Genomic DNA, 24156 nt, shown 5'->3' with positions numbered 1-24156 from the left:
TCCGGTCCGAATACCAGAACAATACAGAAAAAAAATATACATCCTACTTAGCAGTAAAATACTGTTTCTAAGCCTACAATGCCCTAAGTAATTAATTCAAACAAACTACAAATTTTAAATTGAGTAATAAAGATAAAAATAATTGCAAAAATCTTGTGTAATTAAATAAGGTGTAGTAAAAATGAATAATTCGTAAAAGGAAAAACATCAAATTACTTAGATTACAAATTTAAAAAGAAATCCAAAAGTAATTGCCATAAAATTAAGTTCAAGTCAAGTACCATTTCTATAAATGGAATAAGATGTAGTATTTAATACAAAAATAATTAAAATTTTTAAAATTCAGTGACTGAGAAAGAAAAACATTTTTGAAAAAGTTAAAAATTGTAAAGAATAAATAAGTTCGAAGAAGCTAAATCATTCTAGTAAACTGTGAGCAAAGTTGTACACAATCTTTGAGAATGCAAAAGAGGAATTCAGCAAAAATGTTATCAATTATAGGTAATTCAAAGGAAAAGGCAGAAAACGAAAAAGTTGTCAAATGTTACGGAAGGTAGAAAGAACTCTCTTAAATCTGAAATAGGTCCATTTTGTTATAAAAGATATAGATACATATAGACAGAAAGATATAGATTAAACAGTTTGATCTAACTTAAAACTAATATGAGAATTTTGACAAGAATGCCAAATTCAACTGTGTTAAGAACATTCAAACAATGCCACAATAATGATTTAGGTAAAGTCTTTCATGAAAAACAGCAGCTTGGCATTGAAATTAATTTTTAGATTCACAACTGTTGTTTAGCTGTTTCTTGATAAAATTATGTGGGATTTTGTCATCTTTTTTTAGCATTTTAATTAATAAAGTAAGCTCTTTTGCAAAATCATTACTGCTATTATAAATATTTTTCATTCTACTTGATTAATAATAGTGTTGGTAATAATTTTTTGAGATATTAGATTTCCAGTTAAATATTTTCTTTTGAAATTGAAAAATCTTTTATCAAATAAAGCAATACTGTTGAGATTATAAATTTGTAGGTCAAGATAAATCTGCTTCGGTGTCATCTTTGTTAATTTTTAGGTTACAGATGGCAGTCAAACAGTGGTTCCAGAAATATCAGTAATTTTTAGAAAAATTTTACTGCAATGCTTAATATGTTAACAAGCAAGAAATTGGAAGCACAGTGGCAGAGTGTAAGAAAAAGGGGAACAAAACATGCCAAAAGCAAAAATGAAATAAGAAATTTACATCTCTCACTGCATCAGTCTGTTTATTCAGAAAGAGGCTAATGTCAAGGGAGTGCACAATACCATTTTTGTGCAATTCGGGGATTTTTTTTTTAAAGTGAAAATAGGTCAATGTGTACATGGATATCAAGTTTGTGCAATTTTTTCTTGTTATTTTGACTTTGTGTAGTGGCGATTCTTGGAGCAAAAAGAATAAGCCGTTATGAAAGCCAAAATAATAATAAGTCACAGAATTGCACAAACTGGGTATCCATGTACTGTCAAAAATTGCCAAGTTTTGCCAAAGGGTACCCTAAAATATACTTTTACCTAAGCACTGTTACTATGGCACAAATATTAATATTTTACTCTTTTTCTCTAAAAAGCAGTGCAAGGATATTTTAAAGGTTGATTAATCAGGCAAATATAATACCCAAAGAGTTTAATTAAATCAGAATTGTGTCTTTTGCACTAACAATAGCCTGAGTTTGATACAGATTTCAAATAAAAATCTATGCAAGTCTTACTGATTTTTTGCCTGGTTTTAAATTTTACACTGGAGAGTTTCTCTTCATTTAAACTGCATTTACTTCAATAGAATTTTTAGCAAATATTTAATGAGGAGCATTTCTACTGGGATTGGGTGGCCAGTAGATTTGTAATCCAACTGTATAAATGATGGATATATCCAGCTCATCAATCTATTTTTTAGTACAACTTAGGTTACACGATTTTTTTTTTCCCCGCTTGAACTGCTAGAGTAGCAAATCTGAACTATTTCAAAATTTAATCACCAATTTCACAATTTTAAAATAGTTATTCAACAAATGCTGATTTTCAATCACCTATTCAATTGTAATGTAAAATGCTAGACAGATGACATACAATTAGATTTCCATGAATTTCAATTACGAGACAACAGTCAACACAACACTGAAAAAAAAAGGAAATGATGTGTGGAAATTACTCGAACAGGAATGTCACCCCACTTTGAGAAAGCAAGCTTTTAAACATTATTTTTAATTACTCATACTATGAAACAAACTATTCCTAACATAAAGATTATGATTAAAATCCAAAACCAGACCAACTGCTGCATCACTGTCAAAAATTCTTGGTTTATATCAGAATTGGAAGCGAATTTTCATAACATAATTATGAAAAACATATACAAAATTTCTACCAACAAACTAAACGTTTATTATCAGCTGATAACATCTGTACTTTTAATATAAATTTCAGAAAGTTATAATACCTTTATATGTCTTGCCTTTGATAATTTTAATTAACCATAACCAAAGTGTATAATCTGGATATGGATTTAATGAGCACACTCACTCAAATAAAGTGAATATTAAAATAATAAATAAATAATAAATTTAGCAAGCAGATTCAAGTTACTTGACTATTTGCAAAATATTTTCTTTGCTAAGTTATATTCTTGACATGACAACCTCATATTTAGTCATTTTTCGCATAAATAAATGCCTTTTCCAAAACAAAGAAACTCAAATCACTCATGCTCCTTAAACAGAATAATTTGCAATTATTAATGAAACTATTACTCATAAAGATAAAATAAGAAAGTGAGTTTAAAATTTAGTAACTGCATGCATAAATACTTCATAATATATTTAAATATTTTTATTTTTAAAAATGAATGTTATTAAAATGGTTTGCATTTGCATCAATTACGGAAGTCCCATCTCCAGTGAAAATGAAACTCTATGGTGGAAAAAATTTACACTGTTAGAATTGGGTTGAATGCAGAATTTCTATGTAATGAGCGCTATTTTATACTATACAGCTGAAAAATACAAAGTATCTATAAAATATTTTTATTCTATCCTTCACTGGCCTCAAATCTAAATTTATTACAATGCTGTGGATTTGACATAAACTAAACATTCAGTCAAAATTGCATTGCGTGCTAGACACTGATTAAAAAACTTCCAGGCCATTTAATTCAAGACAGACATCACATTTATTTCAGGTAAATTTTAAAACACTGTTGCTTCTCTCTAACTTCCAGAAGGATTTCATAAACACCTTTCAAGTAAAAAACAAAAAAACTCTTACTGACAGTAAAAAATAATCGTATCAAAACAGTCCACAACTAGCAATAAAATTTGAAATAAACCTACCAGTGTTCTCGACTTTTAACAAGGCACAGCAATGTGCTTTTGAGTTAGTAGTTATGCCTTTCACTTAGAGGATTTAACTAAAATTAACCAATAATGTAGACATTTTCTCTCACCTAATATAAATTAAATTTTAAATTATCTTAGTAGCTTCAAAATACATTTCTGAAATTATATTTCTTCATGTGAGGTTGTTGAAAGACAAGCAACCAACTGGAAAATTTTCAGTGAGGCAATTAATTCAGAAACCCTTTGTATAAAACAAATTAAAAGCTCCAAAATTAATAAAATGAGATTTTTTTAAAGCGATAAATAAAAAAGATTATTATTTTGCAACTAAGAAAACATTTAATGGCATATTTTACCATGGTAAAAATCAACTTTAGAATAGAAAAAATTTAATTAAAAATAACGAGTTGTTGAAGTTATTTGACTAAAATAATTATTTGGTAAAAGTTTACAATTGGGTGCCCCTTGTTTATTGGTGATTCTTTTTTTGACACCAAGATCGGCACCAGGAAGGCACAATTTCAAGATGGATGCTACACAAAACTAAAATAAGAAGTTAAAGAATTACACAAATTCTGTGTCCATGTACACATCGATCCTTTTTGACTTGAAAAAACATTCCAGAATTGCACAAACTAGGCATTGCGCACTGTCTTAAATTTGTCCATGTACACATCAATTTATTTTCATTTTTAAAAAATCAGGAAGCTAAAACAAAGTTAAAACTATCATGGTAACCAGAAATGAGGTTTAATTGCTAAAATTTAAAAAGAAAACTTCTCGCTAATCGAAGGGGCACCCAATTCTACAATAGAGCCAATTATTTTCATAATCTACTGTTTCCTACATTACTAGGCATCATTTAATACTGAAGGCAGAAAAAATTTTAAAAAGTTTTGAAACAGACCTAATAAAAAAAACTATGCAATTTAAAAGTCAGATTGTTAAGTTATATTCAGTTATTAACTGATTGGATTAAATTATATTTTCAACAAAGCTTATATAAAATCTCGAAGACATAATGCAATAAGTTTACTTGTCTTTCAGGATTCATAATATATATTATTATTATATATTAAGTAGTTAAATTCCTGCATAAATTACTTCCTTAAACTTTACAGTGTGAATTGTATTTACTAATTGTTTGAAGCGGGATTAAAGGCAAAGGAATTTCGGCTATCACTTGGTTAAAAATAATACCCCAACAGGACTAATTAAATGTCCAGCGCGGGGGTTTTAAATCAAATCAACATTGCTCCTTAAGCGCCACCTGCTTACCACTTAACGTAACTTATAAACAAACGTGATTTTGCCATTAACTGTTACATTATGCGATGAGAAACATTTAGTACAAATTAAAGCACTGGGTAAAAAAAAAACAACTTTCCAACCAATGTTTATGTAAGCGATCAACTTTTTCTGGGGGAGGGGGGTGTTTTTGTTTGCCATGACTATTATAAGTGTTACATAATTTATAATTTCAAGTATTTTTCCTGCGAAACTGATATAAGAATGATAAAAAATTACTTTTACAAGAGTTCAGAATAAATGTAACAAACTTATTCCAGTAAAATAAAAACCAGCTTGGAAAATTAAGTTTCACTTTTACTTCGATAACGCACGTGTGAGGACGGAAAACAATTAAAGGTCACACAATAGATATAAATTAAAGCTGAGATATTTATAACCTTACACACACACACCGAGATATACTTAGTAAAAATATCACGTACTTGGATCGCACGAAACAGACGACGTACAGCAAGGTCGGAACCCGGAGCTGAAGCCACCGGTGCAGAACCGAAATGATGCACACAAAACACAAACAAAACGGAATGAATCACACAGAGTATTATTCACAAAAAGTTGTTTCACATAATAATTTTTTGGGACTGAGGAAAGCGAGAGATCATTGCAGATGGACGAAACAACTCAAAATACCTGGGCGAACCAGAGGTACTGACAGTGAAAACTGCATCCACACACAGTCCTCGACGTAGCGTGCGTACGACAGGAAAGGAATAAACAACAAAAATGTTATTCGCTCAATCTCGGAGGAGCTGGCAAGCTCTCACTACGCGTGACGTCATGAGGGCAGCGTCGCTTCAGTAGCCAATAGAGCAGTAAGTAAACTGAGGATCGGGTAGACACCAACCCTGAAGGCAAGGGCACTCGCACCACTATTCCCTTCCTGGAGTCGGACACTCAGCCCCAGACCCCCCCCACATCCGCGCTCGCTACACAAAACCCACGGCCCTGAACCGGAGGTCCCTCCTCCCCTTGGCGGATGACGATGTTGGCGCTACTGCTCGCAAGCATGCGTACTACGCTTTGTGTTCATGGATCGTCTCCACTGAAATTGAAGGGGAGGGCTCGCCCTGTCGCTAAGGGATCGATAAGGAATACGTGCGCTCCACGGGACGACAACCTCATGACACAATTTTATTTCTCATTGAAACTTCTCGGCACCATTTTATTAACACCCCCTTCCCACCCTTCACGCAAAAGCTCATTCACGTTAACTTCCGAAGGCACCGAGTTATCAAACAGAATATGTAATCTCGTCACGATAGAGAGCGCGCTACTCCCCCCTAAAAGTATATTACCTGTAAAATTGCCGCAACTTGTTGACAATGCGACGACTAATTCAAAAAGTTATAAATACGAAAGTAAGTACTATTAGTACGTGTAATGCAGTATATCTAAAAATAAAAAATCTATATTATATATTACTGCTAGCGAAAATTACATGGAAAAAATGTATTTTTATGATCATATATGCTCGCGAAATTTCAACAGATTGAGTATGATACATACTTATGACACAATTAGTAATTCAGCAGAGCATTCACGGGCTATTTTTTCCTGCAAGAAATGCCTTTGAGGAGAATTTTCTAAGGTACGGGTTCCCTACTTGAGGCAAAACTCAACAAGGCCGGCCCTAATTCTGCTGCCCGGTGTGCAGTGATGGCCTTGCAGCCTGAGAGGTGTGCCACGGAATTTCTTGGTTTCTTGGAGAATAAAAAAAGAGGAGCGTGAGCTCCTGAATAATGAATAATGCTATGCATGATGATCCAAAAGATGGGCATTAAAAACATTTTTTTGACATTTCCTTGAATTTAAAATGCAAGCATAGAAAAGCGTAAAATCATGAAAGGTAGTATTTGTTGTCTTGTCCATGAACTTCATGGAAGAATGGTTGCCAGAGTGTCAAGGAGGTTCCACCTCAATTATGAGGGACAGCACCCCAGGGAGTGGTCCGAATGTCTCCCACCCTTCTTCCCTACCACCAAACCACACGACAGGACTTTCAGCTTGCCATATATTTAGACTCTAAATTTTAGAGTGACCCCATGCCGCAATGACGCTATGCATTTACAAACATCTATGCCTTCTCTGGGATTCAAACCAAACCCTTCGGTACAGCAGAAGGCTCCCCCAAATAACTACACTGTCTGGGGCGGCAATCATAAAAGATGCTGAAGAAATTTTATTATGCATTTCTTTAATCATCTCTCTATGTTAGCCAGTAATTTATCTGCAACATAACACTCAAAACCATTAATAAGCCCTGAATTTTCGGCCATCATTCTTGCCTGACACGAGCTAGGATGTTATGGATAGCATTTCTGTATCATTACTATATGCCATTAGACAGTACATTTTTTTTTCTTTTATTTTAGCACTAATCCTTGTATAGCCTGACTTCAAGTAGATAAATAATGAAAAATTGAAGTGTTTCAGGTTCAGAGATCTGGATGATTATTCATACAGAAAATCACATATCATTACTTCAGTCTCTCTCCCAGTTGAGGGCTAATAAATGGCCAAATGGATAGGGACACTAAATGCTGGTAATTCATCCAAAATTTAGTTCTCTAATGGGATGGCTGTATGTGTTTTTTTCCCATTTGTAACAGGAATGTTTCCCTTATAGTAAATCAGTTTGATTAGTTAACTGATTAAGACCAAAGAAAGAGAGGGCTATCTGTCGAAGGGGTGTGATGCCTTCATTGAGAACTTTCAAAAAGAAGTTAGCTCATATTCATGTTACACATGAGAAAAACCATGCATCCCCACCTTAGACCATCTCTTAAAATCCAACATGAAGAAAAATATTACAGTTTAGTGGTCTTATACACTTGGATAGATAGCCCGGGTTCCCTTAAAAATGCATTCCACACAGCTAAATCCCTCTCGTTAAGTAGACAGCTTTTGCGTGCTCTGTGACATTCTATTAACCAGCCATCCTGAAGCTGAGATTTAAGAGTTGTTTGCGGTAAAGCATTACAGAATGATGATGTATCCTGTACAAATGACACTAATTTATTACCTGCCTTTGTTCTAGATTAGCAATACTGATGTTTCGCAATATGCTAATACTGATTACTTGTGACAGTAAGAGTCTTAATGGATTTTAAGATCAACGCCATCTAAAGAGCACAACAGCAATAGTAAACTTAGTAAAATTTTTTTATTTGGGGGGAACCCCTAATTTTATACATTTTTATGCTAACTGCCTTGTTACATGTTGAAAATTCCCTATCATGTAAAATTTTAAAAAGTTTACTGACTTCTGAGTCTTCCCAGTACTTTAAGGGAACACACATTTCATAAGAGTGATATCACCTTATAAGTGAATGTGAAAACTGTAAAACATTTCTTGGAGAAATGGAGAATAAAAGAAACTATTCTGAAACACTGTTCTTAAGAATACTCACTTGTATTTATTTTACAGATGGGAGAACTCCATATAGCCAACCTATTCAGTCGTGAGAACCAGAATCCGGAATGATCTAACAAGTTTATGATCGACCAATCTAACAGTAGTATTAACAACTCTGCTACTCTTAGGTGATAAAGATCATTCTTAAAACTGTTACATGAGAAGAGATAGAGCTCGTTCATGGTTAAGCCAAAGAATATGTATATAAGGAAGGAAAGCTTCCACAGACATAATGAAAACCAGTTTGACTACTGCACCACTATATTGAGGAGAGACAAATTCTTGTTGCCAGCTATTGTCACCAAACTGCCAGGTGTACCGTAAATTGAGGAATATGGTAAAAGTGGAATATGGTTCAAAGAACATATAGGATTCGTTCTTTAAAAAAACTTTTCGCGATAATTTAAACTCAGATTTTCACAGATTTCTTTTACTAAAAATAAATAATCCATTAATTATTAATCTACTCGCGTGGATTACTGATTTGATTTACGTTGATACAAACAGGAAAAAAATTGTGTCACAGAAGTATGAACTCTTAACAAACATGACCTTTGATGACTATTCTGCTCATGGCAGGTATTAACGTTGAATTTGTTTCGACAGCTATTTTGTGCATGTGCAAATGTTTTCCCCTACATTGCGATGGAGCTACTCTTGCTTTGGGCGTACAGGTACGCCCAATGCAAGGTTATTATTGCATGCATACAGGTTCATAATACATTGAATGCAGACAGAACCAATGATAGTTTGATAAAAAATTTTCACCAAAAGAAACATTTTACAGTTCTGGAACTTTCCTCAAAAATACTCATACAGCTCTTTTCAGTATCACAGGGCACAATCAGTATTTACACTTCAAACTGCTAAGAATGTTAAACACAACACAATGCAAAGTGCATCTAAAAGAAGAAGCTCTCAATGATATCTCAGTTCTCCGAATTCAGCTCCAAACTAACAACTCCAAAATTAATGTTCTCTCCGGTATTCTACAGTTTACCCCCAGCTGCCAAGAAAGCCTTAGTAGTTTCCACTTCTCGAAATTACTGAAAGGTATATGAGGGCTGGATATGGTTACAGTTATACAGATGATCCTGGGGAAGGCATGGATATTTGTAAATGTATAGTGGGGGGGGGCATACAAGCACTCTATATATATGATGAGCCGAAAGTCCTCTCTATAAGTTGGTAGTAGAGGAAGAGGAGTGGGAAACTCTCAAACCAGTCCCCTCCCCCCGGAGTGCTCTCCATCAAAATTGGGGGGGGTGGAACTGAGCAAAGCTGTACTCTCACTTGCATGGTGCTCAAGGCTCTTGCCAACGACAGGCGCAATCTTGCACTCCTTGCGACGATGAATTTCATGGGCTTGTGCTTATGCTACTGTCAGACAAGTGAGATAAGATTTCTAAAAGCACTGAATTACTGAATAACAATCTATTTCCTTTCTAGTTGCCAATGTTGGGCTCGGTTTTATTCTTATTTTATTATATTCTATACTTTTTCATTAAATTTTTATTAAAGTTAATGCAATAACTAAAGTTTTAGCTAATTTTTACTATTCGTAAATGGCAGTAAAACACCTACCCCCCCCTCATATGCCTGCCAATAGTCTTAAAGCACTGCACTTTTCTCTCCTCCAACTATCTAGCTTCTACATGATAGCTGACCATGCTCCCTCTCCTGACTGAAAATCTATCTCCACCACTACTGCATCACACTCTTAGGCACATGGACTTTCTCTCAAAAGGTATCTCAAACTGGAGTTTTTCATTTCATGGCATCTTTATACAGTTAGACCTATATTACATTCCTATAATTGCTATCATATCTCTCTACAATGAACTGCTCTTTCAACAACCTATAATTGCTATCTACGACTGCCTCACATTCAAGTTATACCATTTATGCCATATGCTATGCTCATAAAATGTTATGTTCTCTATCTTTTACATTGTTACACACAGGGTAGGGCGTTGCCCAGGAATCTGCATCATGACTTCATCACCTAATCAGAAGTAAGATAAGTCACAACAAGAGAGGATCAATTACAGTCATGACCAGAGCAAAATGTAACCAAGTGGTCGCCAAATTTGGTAACAAATGTTAGTTGCCAAAACCATCGCCAGCTTGGTGATATCTCTCGAATTTAGGGAGATAGTTAAACATGTTAAACAGACTTGCCCCAGTATTCTTATTTTTTTTGGTAAAGCTTCGCCTCTTCAGATTTTCATGCTACATTATGCAAAAAATACTACAATGTCACTAAAATTATTTACATATGTACAAAATTCGCAACAGTATAATTGCAATTGCTTTTACGAGGGGGCTGTTCATAGACAAAGGTGGTGTTCATTAAGAGGTTTTGTGTGGATTGTTTATGAAACAGCTGGCTTCATAATTCTATATACCATCTGAGAGATGTACCAGCTTTTTAACACAAGTTACAGACTATTTTCTTAACAGCCGGCGTAAAATAGCAAACGTGAAAACTTCCTGAACCGTGCTAAATTTCTTTTTCCTTCATTTATATGTAAATGATGAAAAGCTGAGAAATCGCAGACTGTGACGTCTGCTCTGAATGAAGACTATGAAGAAACTGCAAAATAATTTTGTCTAAAGTTTCTACAGCCTGCCATGCCACCTACATGAAAAGCCTTATTCTATTTCCGTTTAATTTAAAGCTAGTATCAAGTTGGTTGAAAATATTTATTTCAGTTTTGCCTCAGGAAGAGGACAAGGTTTATTTAATTAAGCAAGAAATTTTTCCATTCTTTTGTAACTAGGAAGAAACTTACAATTTTGTATTTAGCAAGAAGCTTACAATTTTGTATGATGCAACTAGCTTAAAATTTTGTATAAACAAGTAGCTTTAAATGTTGTGTGAAGCAAGAAATTTTACCAAATAATTTTAACGGATTTAGAACGAAATTTTAACTTTGGTCATAGAGACTGTTTTAGGAAATGTTTGTATGGTGTCAAGAAACAACTTCGATACTCAAAACCATTAGAAAATTGTTGCATGTAATTAATTTGAATTTCTTTTCAGCTAAGTAAAGTAAGAAATTATTTATGTAGAAATGTTTGACTTCGTAAATACTTAAAATATTTTACATGCTTGAAATATGTGCTTTGAATGAAAGAGTAGCCTAAGTTAGTTGTTATTTGTACTAAGAGAAAGCAAAATTAATTTAGAATGAATGTAATGTAAAATGTCAGGCTCTCCAGCCAACAATAAGTTAATTTTCACTAGTGTTTGTACCTCAGGCTGAGAATTGATTGTAGGGTGTTTTTCTCAGGTCTATGTCGTCTAGTTCTAACAAGCAGACGTGGGCTAGTCGGTAGTGTTCTATTCTTTTTACATAAAGCATGCTCATACATGCAGAACACCATGCTGGAGTGCAAAGGAGAGAGTAAGGGGTAGAAAGTTTGAAATTAGTACCCCAATGAATAAACAGAGTTAATTGTTTACGCCAAAACGTAACTTTGTTGCAAACCAAATTCTAAACTATTTTCCTTCCAGACACCTGGAAACAGACCAAGAAGAGAAATTTTTAAGAAGATATCTATGTGTGCACCACATTTATCGTCTGTAAAACTTTAAATTTAGTCAAGATGTAGATTAAGAGTGTAAAGGTTAACTCACATTTAGATTTAGAATTTAACTATCATATCCAGGTTTTTAAAGCCTTGTTTTGTGACAGTTAAATTCTGGCAGGAGAAGATAAAAGGTTTCCTTTAGTTAAATGACATTTTATTCAAATTTTTGTTATGGCTTCTGAATTTCTCCTCGCCAGGACATAAATTTAAAGTTAAGTGAAGTGAGTATTTAAACGGATGAATCTCTGAGTTTATTCAGAGCATGTTTTCGCTAGTCAGCGCACATTTTGATGCTTATTTCGCTGTTAAGCTTGTACGCCCCCTTGGCCATTTCGGATAATTGTCGCGCCTGTTAGGTTTTGTTGAGTCAACTTAAGTTAGCCGTAACTTAACGTGTTAATCCAGCACTATTGTATTTAGACTTGAATTGATTCCTGTTCTAACATTTAAGTTCCACCGCAAGTACTCGATGTCACTGTAAAGCGCGAAGTGCGTGCCTTTGTGTTCTGAGTTGAATTAATAAAGGGTTATTTTCACCCTTCTTCTGTGCTACTATTTAATTCACGCCTGTGCATGAATTTGCCAGATTCCTTTGTAGGATCTAGTTTAGTTTATGTGGCCTAAAAAGGCTAGATCTTATACGGGTAGTAGACTTCTGATTCTGATAAAATATGCAACGGTTGCAACTCCCTCTACCTACTTACACTACTCCACTTACTCGAAGGTCACAACAACTTTCCATGTCAACAACTATAAAATGCTAGAGAAAATCTTAGATACTACAGCCTTTCATGAAACTCAACATTCTTCCAATAATAGCTATCAGAAAAAAGGCTATCCTTTGAAAAATATTGTCTGTTGCATTAGGTAGTCTGAAGTCTTTAACAATGCAGTTGCAATGATGGGCCTACTTACAGCTACACTCATAGCCCCAAACCCTCAATATTAATCAGACGATGGTGTGTTACATTACAGGACCTGAAAATTGAAACAAATGCACAGAGAAAACATGTTCCATAACTGTGCACTAATTAGGGGAAAGCAGAAATTCATTAAGATGACAAAATCAGAAGTTAGTGCAAATTTCATAGATTCATGAGTATCGACAGTGGCTTTCAATTATATATATTAAACTTGCTGTTCTAGTAGTATTATTAGATGAAGAGAATTGATTTGAAATTTTGTACACATATTAAAAGGAAACTATTTCCAATTACTATGCATTGCACCATATATTTGTGAAGCCCTCAAAGCTGGTTTTAAATTCTCTTTCATTTTAGCAGTGAAAAATTTTATACACCCTCCACCAAATCGCCTGACGCTTACTTCTCAAGCATTTGTAGGGAATGGCATCAGCCACTTAATAACTTGATCACCAAAAGCGTTACTAAGAGTGCATCATGAAAAGCAACCGATTTTACACTGCTGGCTATTAAAATTGTTACACAATGAAAGCGTCCTTCAACAAACGTAAAATTTGCATAATAATAAACATATTATTTCTGCTGTTTGCATATCAAATGTATCAATTATAATATGGAAAATAATTATACCTGAAATCTTCTCTACTTTGTCATAATACTTTAACTTCTGCTAATTCATGAAATATTTTTACTATGCCTCGTTTATATCGCTCAACTAGTAACCTATCAGCTCATAAAGCGTTTTGAAAACAGCACTTTAAAAAACAATAATTTCAAAATATAATCTGACATATTCACTTGAAGTATATGGCATTAAATTTATCTTTCTTAAAATAAAACAGCTGAAATAATAACAGACATTCACTTTAGAAAATGCTTCCTAGTTGGCTTTGGGCACTTTTATGATATTTTCACGTCTATCCTTAAGGCATAAAATGATCACTTCCGATGGGACTTGGTACTGTACTATCTGCCATTATTTTAACTTGCAACCTACTACATGCTGGTTTCTATTTTTTATTAAAAGAAGCTATATAAATATGTCTCGGTATGTATCAGCATAGATATGAAAAGGAAGCATATGTTTGGAAGAAGTTCTGGCATATACTTTGTTGTGGGGCTCTCGCTTTCAACTCAAAGTTTCTTGTCAGAATGCAAATCGTCCACCGTGCGTGCATTGAAATGAGGCAGAAAAACATTAGTATTTAAGGGAAGGTTTTGTAAAGTGAAATCAGAGCGTGTTCTGCCTGCCTCAATGTTGTGTAGCTATCTTTGATTTTCTAGTGATTAGATTTCTGCAGTGTTGAGCTACTCTTGCGATTAGACTCTTTTACGCCGACTTTTCGAGTCGCAGCCAGTTTGCGCGGTAGTTTGTAGAATCATAAGGTTCTAGTTTTTTTGGGGGAGGAAGGGGAAGCTGGAGACATGAAAAAATGTGCAATGCCCTCACCGGGACTCGAACCTGGACCTCTTGAATACGCGCCGAGTATGCTACTGTTACATGACAAAGACAAGCACAAAAGGAGTAAGTAAACTGTGAAGCTGTTAAGTTAAACTTAATTTCATTTAATTTTAAGTTATTCGTTCCTTTTGAGTTAAACTAAAAATGTTAGCTTTTGTAAGCACGACTTGGTGCCATCTTTATTTGAGTTAAAAAAGGGTTTTTTACACCCTTCTCCTGACTTGAGGATGATTCTGTAAACAGTTTTCTTAGTCGTACTTTAAGATTTAAGGATTATTGTTTAACATCGAGCTCAGTTTATGATAGCAAGCATACAAGACTATATCCTTTTCGAATTCCTATTGTTACCTATAGTTTTATATACATATATTCATTTTTATCATATAAAATTGAATACACTGAAAAAATTAGAAAACATACTCCACTCACCCTTCATGAAAACTAATTTACTGTCATATATATTATTTGTCGATGCCTTTATTTTTTGAGTCTGCGATCTCAAATGCAGTAAACTAAACACCGTTCATTTCAAAAAAATTTTCTCAAACTTTGTCCAGCCCTGGAATCATACAAATAACTATGCATGAAAAAATTTCTCTTTTGATGTGAACGGAAAGAGGCATGGTAAAAATTGCAGTAGGTTAGTAATTAATAACTCATAAGTGAAATTATTAGCTTATGATTTTTAAAATTTCAGTGCTATGTCACTTTGTGTTCATTCTGTTTTTCTAGTTTATAAATAATAGTAAATAAATAATGATAACTATTTATTTACTATATTTCTAGTTTATAGTAAATAAATAACTATAAATTATAGTTATTTATTTTACTCTATAGCAGCATATGTACCCTTCTATATGACACATACACACATAATGGCTAGAAAAATGTCTGTTTCCTACATATGCTGCCTTATTAATAAACATTAATGAGATTTTTATGATCCTGACCTTTATTCCTCCCTTTTTATTTTTTATGTCACCTTTTTTTTCCCCTATTTCACCAATTTAAGACACCCTAAAAACTCAATAATTTATGATAGTAAAATTTTGGTTATTTCTATATAATATATATATATATATATATGAAAAAAGATAAAAATATTTATAAAAAAAAACCTATTTTCAAACTTTTTTTTTTACATAGCATTTTAAGGTACTTTTAAAAATATGAAATTACGACACTAAGAAAGATTAAAATATTTATAAAAAGTAAACAACTAGAAATTGATAGTTAAAAAACAAAAATATCAGACATTTTTAAGATTCTTTTTCTAATTTATATGAATATTCTCCATCAATGATACCTTTATAGCTGAATATATAATTTCCTTTATTAATTTTCTTGATTGCATTGTCAAAGTTTTCCGTCACTCTTTTAAGACAATACTAGTTACTTTTCCATTTTGCCGGCGCAGGCGATAAAGTCGCCAAAAATGGTACAACCAGATGCCAAACATAATATCCTCGCTGGTAACCTTTTAAGCTTGATTTTCAAAACAAGTAGCAGCAATTTCTTATCGGATTGATTGTTTTTTCCAATACTGATATAAACTTACATAGAATTTTTACCAGACAGTTCAATTTTATGCCCTAAGTGATAGAAATTACTTTCAACGTGTTAGGCTTAGCTTCGCCGGCGCTGTGGATGTTGCTTCTTTTTCTTTAGAAAAAATCAAAATTCCTTCTTCCTTTCTGCTAAATAAACTTCTTTAGAGCATATCGAGCTGATAACGTGATAGAAATTACTTAAATGGCAGATATATTTTGAAAATATAGTAGAAAGAAATTAGGAAACCACAAATGCATGTTACATGTTTAGTTAGCCAACTAAATAAACATGTTTGCTTATTTCTTTCTACTATATTTTCAAAATATATCTGCCATTTAAGTAAGTTCTATCACTAAGGTAATTAAGTCAATTAGGATGCAATCACAACGCTCACCCGAAGGCGAAAATATAGAAAAAGCGAAGTCAAGGGTTAAATTCATCAATTCTAATGAGAATGTTCAAGCGAAATAAAGCACTGCGGTTTTACATAATTTCTGAGTAAGCTATTTGTACGAATTGAAATAATTCTTGCATTTAAATTTGTATTCCATACGATTTAATTTAAGATTTAACTTGAAAATAATGTAGATAATTACTGACAGAATTAGATTTTTGTAGCGCAGTTTACGTGAGATGAGATCACTTGGGGGTCATGCGATATGAACGGGTGAATCAGGATGTTGAACCATGAGATCATAGTAAATTCTTAAATTAATGTCTTCTTTACAAATTTATTCCCTTTATTTATTGTCTTTTTACAAAATTTTAAATGATATTAAAATATTTATGCTTTCAAAATAAAAAAATCTTAGAACTAACATTTGTTATTTATGTATATACTGTACGTGTTGTCGCCAATAAAGTCTGTTTGGCGAGATTTGCGCCGGCCAAACGGAAAAGGACCGAATACTCTTTTTCTTCATCATCTACCATTTTTACAATACATGAATCTCCATACTTAGTTTCATCCCACCAGTGGCCGAGCGGTAATGTCGCTAAACACTGGTAGTTCGGTCCGAGGTTCGAATCCCGTGAACGGGCTGGCTGCATGGACGTTTTCGTGGTTTTCACCAAGTGTAACGTGTATACGAGCTAGTTTCCCTTAGAAAGTCCTCCACGAAGGTATCCTTCCCCTTAAGCAGATAGACCTCGAGGCTTTGCCATGATCACACACCATATCTAGTTTCAATTTTTCTCAATATGATCAGATAATATCTCCCAGCCTCTAAATCTTTTAATTTTAGAATAATATCCGAGACTACTGAATTCATCGATTTATTGACTAAAAAAATTTAAAGGCCTTGTTTATTTAGGCCTCATATATTTATTAGTAAACATTTCTTTTAATATTCGAACATACGTGAGATAATAAGCTGTATTATTTCAGATTTCTTAATAAAATAGGCATGCTTTTAATCCAACAACATGATGAATTACAATAACAATAATAATAATATATGTAACAAGCTTACATGTTTTTCAAAAGCGCCAACTTCGCTGTCAAATTTATCTTTACTGTATACTATTATAAAAAGTTCTCTTGTTTTTCATAATCATATACATTAACAGATATATTATTCAATTTTTCATATTTTTTAATTTTATCTAAAGAAATAGTAAAATCAATTCCTCCGGAATTTAATTCATTCTCGTATTCTTTATATTTGAAACTCTTTCACAGTCTCTGTTTACTGGATGAATTGCAGATAAAATAAACCACATGAGACATTTATTATCACTATTTTTTGCATTTATAATTGCTTTTTTATTTTTTAATTCTTTAGGTAATTCTATAAAACTTGATCCTTTTAAAGGATCATATTTATTTACTGCCAATTCTAAAAATTTTAATGCATCTAATTTCCATCTTGATCTTTCTTCTTGAAAATCAGTAGCTCCTGTTAATAATTTATCAGCACAACTACCATAAATGTCATCTAAATCTGAATGCTTTTATTACAATATATTTTTTTGTTTTAAATGAAAATGCTTTAAGTTCTTTATAGGATTCCCCACTGTGTAATTCTAAGTTACAGTTGGGTGTGAAGAATCTTAAGAACTAGTACGCGAATAATCGCTTATGTTCGTGAGACAATGAATAAACTTGGAAAGGGTTAAAAGACCCTTTATTATTCAAATAAGATTTAACAGAACTCCGTCTTGGAGTTGTAGAATAAAGCCGACACTCGGGCTTCAATTTACGAGACGTTAAGAAATAAACTAAACTAATCTTAACTAAAAAAGATACAGCCGATGCTATCAAAATTCTAACAGAGTTGGCCCCTTAACGCTAATTGACTGCGAAGCTATCAAGGGCCTAAAGTACGGCCCAGCGTAATAATAGCTTACGAGGGTGTAGCCTGAAAAGGCGGACGCCTGCTAGCCAGAATATCTGGTATCTCTCTCACTAAGACAGTAGAATTTCACGGTTAAATACCGTTCTTCCTCATTAGCATTCAAACGTGATTCTAAAACTACGTTCTGGCCGGAAGTGGTAAGTTGAAATTAAGAAGCGATAGGAAAGGAAGTTTAACTCAAAATTTAACTGTTAATAAAATTAACATAATCCTTACATCTTCATTAAAATCATTAAGGTTTTTTTTATTTTATTATTATTATTATTATTATTTTGTAATCACAAAATAGTTTAAAATTTACTTTTAAATGCTTTTTCTTATTTAAAGCTTCTTTTATTAAATCTTTAGCAATTTTATTTCTTATAACATCTAAGAATTCATTAACTTCCTTAATTCCATATATATTTAAAATCTACTAGGTTTGTAATCTACACTTACAACCCTATTACCTACTTCGATAACTTCTTAGTTTTCAATTAAATTCAAGTACGGAAGTCATTGTAAATAGAGAAAAATAAAGGGTTTGTATACCCTTCTTGTGTATCCTGTTTACTTCCCACAGTTTTGAACATAGCTTTAGTAAGCTCTCTGTTCCGAGTCAGGTCCTTGCATGTTCCCGAAGAAGGTTAGAAGGAACATTGAATCTGATAATCTATCTTTAATATTTCTAATCATATTAATATTTCTAATCATAATCGTATTAGAAATATTAAAAGATATTATGAACATTTTAATATTAATATTATGAGTTTCTTGTCTGTATTTTGTGTATCCATTTTTATCCCATATTCCAATCCATTAGAACTGTAGTTTGATCTCTCAAACGTACGAGAAAATATTCTCCTCTCTTCCACATTTGTTAAGTTTTCTCTTCCGAGAATCTCACTTGACGCATTTTTACGCGAAGTGCCTTCAAGGCAACATTTTTAGTGAGCCGGACTCAACGCGAAATTCGCAATATCGCCGCATAACGTTACCGATACCGGGTTTCTCATTTGGAAATTGCATTTGAACGATGTTGCTTGAGTAAAGGACGCGTTATGCATACTATAAAAACAAGAAAGTCCTAGTCGTATGCATCGGAAATCGAGCGCGGCAGGATCGTGGCCATTCGAGACTGCGGTTTATAGTTCTGCGACAATGCGGTTCGTGTTGGTTGGGATCTCATGATTGTCAGGCAAATATGGAATCAATAAGTCCAAGAGGCTATATTGGACGCTATGCAGGATCTCAAAGCCCGATAGCACAGTCATGTTGCTCTCGGCTTTGTGGGATCGTACAGCCACGACACTTACACTGAGTCAAGAGCTTGGCTCATGTGCAGGACGATAAGTGTCTGTATCGACTAGTAGGCATATTAGGCATTGCCGAGCATTGCTAAATGCTAAGCTTCCGCCCTGTATGAAATTCCGAGGGAGAACACTCCTAGTGGCGGTTCAAGAGTCTCCCAATCCTCTTTTCCTACCACCAACCTCTCCAGAGGATTTCGGTTAGACGTGTATTTTGAGTGCCGCACAAACATTATACGCTTAAAAGCATCCCTGCCTTCTCTAGGATTCGAATGCGGACCCTTTTGTACGGCAGTCAGGGTCATTTCTACTGTCCCGTCTGGACGGTTGTCCCCCCGGACAGTGTCACGACATTTGCAGCATCACGCATTTCCAGAATGGCGACCATTGTTGCGGTTTGTTGTTCATACCGTTGTTGCGGTTCGTTATTCATTGTTGCGGCGACCATTGTTGCTAGCCTTAAAGCTACAGCAGACAGACTATAGTGGTGCTACGAATGACAACTCTGGACACGGGAAATGCACCAAGTCGCTTTTCAGACGAATGCCGGGTTTGAGTCAGCTTGCATTTGTCATTGTTATACGGGACCAGTACCTGGTATGCTAGTATGGGATGCCAATGGATACATATTCCGGTCACATCTTTGCATACCCAGTAATGTGAACAGCAGCATTTACATTTCTCGTGTGTTAAGGCTCGTGGCTGTGCTCTGTCTTTGAAGCCTGCATGACGCCATCTTTCAACAAAATAATGCATGATCGCATGTACCCGTGCTGTCCGACCTTCCTCGATATAGAAAGTATTCAACTGCTATCCTGCAAGCACGTTCTAAAGATCTTTCCCTCACTAAGGACATCTGATCATGTGCTGTCGAGAGACTGGCACATCATCACTCACCAGCCACTACGACTGATGAAATATGGCACAGAGTTGAAGCCGCATGGAATGAAGCACCCATGCCTGTTATCCAAGACCAGTTCGACTCAATGCCGAGTCGGATTACAGCCGCTGCCAGAGGTGGCAGCTCTGTGTAGTGAATTTTGACACGGCTCCACCCGTTAATTTAATCACGTCTTCCACTAGTTATACTGCAAATGTACAATAAACAAACTTCTGCTATTTGCTTCCCCTCCTGGTGTAGCAATTTTAATGGGCAGCAGTGTATATCAACAAAGAAGGGGTGTAGGACATTGGCACACGCAAATACGTCTTACCCAGAAACCGAACACATAAAATTGGTTTCAGACTAACAGTCAGTCTTCTCGAACCACTACACCATCCAGAACAGAAGAATTTTAAACTACTGCTGTAGATAAATGTTGAGCCAAAGAAAAACGTCATTTACATAGCCTTGTTCCTGATTTCTCGTAGTGCCCCGTGCTAAAAATGAATTGCAAAATGTTCTAACTCAAGAACAGCATGGAATGCTCAAAATGACTGCCGCGCTTATCGAAGCATGCTTGAGAAAGCCGTTTAATGGATAACAGAGTACGATAAAGCAGTAGGTATAAACGTCAATGCAGTATGGAGAGGAGCTAAATGCCTCTTTTTGTAGTAAATAGGGTGCCGCCCTGATCAGGACAATGGTTAGCGATGCTAGCCGCAGTATCACTGGACCCGAGTTCGAATCCCAGAGAAATCATGTATTGGCCAATGCACATCAACGCGATCACGCGTCCGGCTGGAAAGAGGTAGCCAATCAGAAAAAGCGAGCTCAGGGGCGTTATTTTTCGGGCGACCGAACACCATGCGAGTTGACTCACTTTTTTTGCCACTCTTGCAGCGTCAATTTCAGATATTTCGTTTCAAATGTCCAACTTGTACATAAGTTTTTAAATGAATACATTTTCAAAAATTCTTCTTGCGAAAAATCTAACGTCAAATGGACTAATCTTAATAAAAGAATAAATAAATAATAATAATTCAGATGATAGTTAAAAATGCTTAAGTTAATAGCGTATCTTATATTATTTAAAAGAAAATTTTCAAGTTTATTAAGAATAACGAAACTTAATATCAACCATAAATGAGATATGGTTGATAAATTTATACAATAATCTAAAGCAATTAAATATGGCAAAGCACTTGAGAGCTACCTCGCCTACGGGGAAGGATGCCTTCGTGGAGGACTTTCTAAGGACAACCGACTAGTACACCCGTCACACATGGGGAAAACCATGAAAGCGTTCATGCATCCAGCTCGTTCGCCGCAATTCGAACCGCTGACCAATCTACCAGCGTTCAGCGACTTTACCGCTCGGCCACACAGCGCGGTATTGTAACGGAGTTGGTACTTAAATCAGTTCAGAGTAGCACAGATGCTTATTCAGTTTCCTGAAGGTGAAGTCTGAAAATCAGCTTTCCACGCAAGGCACCCTAGCAATGAGGTAACACACTGAGAAGAAATTTCAGGTGATAATAGATACTTGTAATGCGGATTCGGGCCTTGGTTTTCCCACCTTTGATAATAGTGCGAATAAACCAAATTTTTATCTACTGCCACATTCTTTTGTGCACAAGAAGTTTAATTTTATTTCTCACAGTACATTTATTTCCCACAGACTGTAAACGTAATTTTCGCCTTTTAGGCGGCATTGTGTGCATTATCTTTCTTATAACAACGAGCCTTTGGCTCAATTTATGACTGTTTTAATCTTATTCTGTTTCGGCTGACGCCAGAGAAACAAAAACAATACTGGTACTAGTATAAAGTTGCTCTTTTACCTAATTAAAAAAAAATACTGTATTCTTACTTATAAACGACTGGTGACCATTTATAAACTATTTGTTTAAAAAAGCTAAGAGGACTAGTATTATACAGAAAGGAAGTTTGCCCGTATGTGATATTTAAATGAATAACAAAATCCAACCTTAGATAGAAGCTGATTTTATGGAATACTTCTAGGCATTTTTATGGCTTCGTTTATTTTCCTAACACGCATGACCACTTTTCAAACAGCTTATATAAGAATATAGCCGGAGGTTTATTCTTGACCACAATTTTTCATAAACACTTGCATGAGTATCAGCAAATTTACTAATTCTGAAATTCAGTTTTTAAAAAAGAAATGAAATACTATATAAAGTAAAGTTACTTCAATGAGTTTAAGACAAAAATGACTTTATAAAATAAAACTATATACACAGTGACTCTCCATTAATATATGAATGACAAACTGAAGTAATTGCAGTTACATCTGAGGGGGGGGGAATAAACATATATATATAAAAGGTATATATATAAATATATATAATATACTTTTTTTTTATATAATTATTTTTTTATTTATAAATATATATATATATACTTTTTTTTTTTTTTTTTTTTTTAAACAAATGGCAGGCACTTGCCTCTAACGGCATTGGCCACTCCTAAGGCCAGAAGCGGTGGCACCTAATAGGGAGCCACCGTTACCTCCTATGAAAGGACAGACAGTTTTACATCCATGCCTCCTCCGGGATTCGAACCCGGGCCCTTTGGTATCACAGTCAGGCGACCCTAACCACTATACCGTCTAGGTGGCACATGCATATAAGTCAAAAAATACGTTTTAAAACACTTTTTTTTAAATTTCTATTGTTTATTTATTTATTTATTTTTAAGTAACTGCTTCCTTTTTCCAAGTGTGATAATTAGTTAAGTAATCCGATAAACCCTACATACATTTAAACAAAATATAACTGTTTATTACATGAAGTAAACCAATCATATTAAGAGAAGCCCATACACCATGCAAAAATTTTTATGGTGCTCTACCCCGTGAAAAATTCATTCTCAAAAATCGAAATATGCGATTAAGAATTTTTAATTATCATTTAAGAAAATTCATAAATTAAGTAAATTAGATATATACAACCGTCCTTTTCTGAGATATCCTATTCCTATCTTCTAAACGATTCTTTTCTGCGATATTCTGATCAAAATTAGTGTTCTGCTTTTGGATAAATGGTTCAAAAAGGGCTTCAAATTCACCGAGTTAATGAGGCGTTATGAGAAAGTAATTAAAGAAAATTTCGATGTCGTACAAGCGCATTCCTTCAATGAAATTATTTGCATCTTCTTGCTGCAGTCATCTCTCGTGTATTAATGTAAATTACTGCTTTCTGCTTCTCTTGCATAAAGCAAGAAGTAAAATAAGTTTTAATCTTAAAATTGGATTCATTTGAACTAAAAAATATAGCCGTAAAAAGGCAAAATACCACACAAAAATTCACGTTTTCCTCCAAGTTTCCAATATTAAGAGCCATTTATTGCTTGATTAAATGCTTAAATGCTAATTGCTTATGCTTATATTAGCCCAGTTGGGCTTTAATAAGCTATATTGATCTAATCCCCTAAGGACAATCAGAATGTCAACTATCAGCTAGTTCCCAGCCAGGAAATCGGAGCGGGTAAGGAAAAGAGGGCCCATCGGCCATAGTGATAAAGTCCAATCATCAAAGTAACTTAACTCTTACCCCTGAGACAAGAGTAATAATCACGTGTATGGAGCTATGAAGATGCAAAAGAAATGAAAATACATGAAATGTGCATAGGATACAGTGTTGAAGATGTAATAAACAAATGAAAGTGAAGTAATGTACGCATAAAAATGTGTTATTTACATATTTGAAAACGAGTGGGCTAAGTGACAAAATTGTGATCCCTCATTCTGTGAGCCGTGAAAGGCCTGATATTGTAGTCCTCAGGAATGCAGACATAGTTCAGTACAGCATTAAAGTTTCCTTTACGGCAATCCAAGCCTTTGTCAAAGAACTTGCTGTTAAGTTTTTGCAGATATTTGTCAATATATTCAACTTGTAAATCATCGTGCAGGAGTTTGTTACGGATGTAAAAATGCGCTCCTGTCATGGTGCGTAAGATTGTGTTT

At 34.3% G+C, this 24156-nt stretch overlaps 1 protein-coding gene across 5 annotated transcripts in view; it reads right to left on the bottom strand.

Annotated features, from left to right (window-relative positions):
- The window catches only part of Utx (Utx histone demethylase), a 356173-nt gene that overhangs the window by 187952 nt on the left and 144065 nt on the right, over positions 1 to 24156 (bottom strand). The window contains exon 1 of one of the 5 annotated variants that reach the window (XM_035356394.2): positions 5114 to 5659. The exons of 3 other annotated variants lie outside the window; for them this stretch is intronic. The gene's annotated coding sequence lies outside the window, so the exon portion shown is untranslated. Of the gene's footprint in view, positions 1 to 5113; positions 5660 to 24156 lie in introns of those variants that run through there. One more of the 5 variants, XM_085809089.1, reaches the window with a different exon arrangement.

Source organism: Stegodyphus dumicola, chromosome X2 (genome assembly GCF_044657685.1).
Source record: "Stegodyphus dumicola isolate Sdum_Otavi_A_Nest chromosome X2, ASM4465768v1".
Lineage (NCBI taxonomy): Eukaryota > Metazoa > Arthropoda > Arachnida > Araneae > Eresidae > Stegodyphus > Stegodyphus dumicola.
This window is presented reverse-complemented; position numbering and strand designations above follow the sequence as displayed.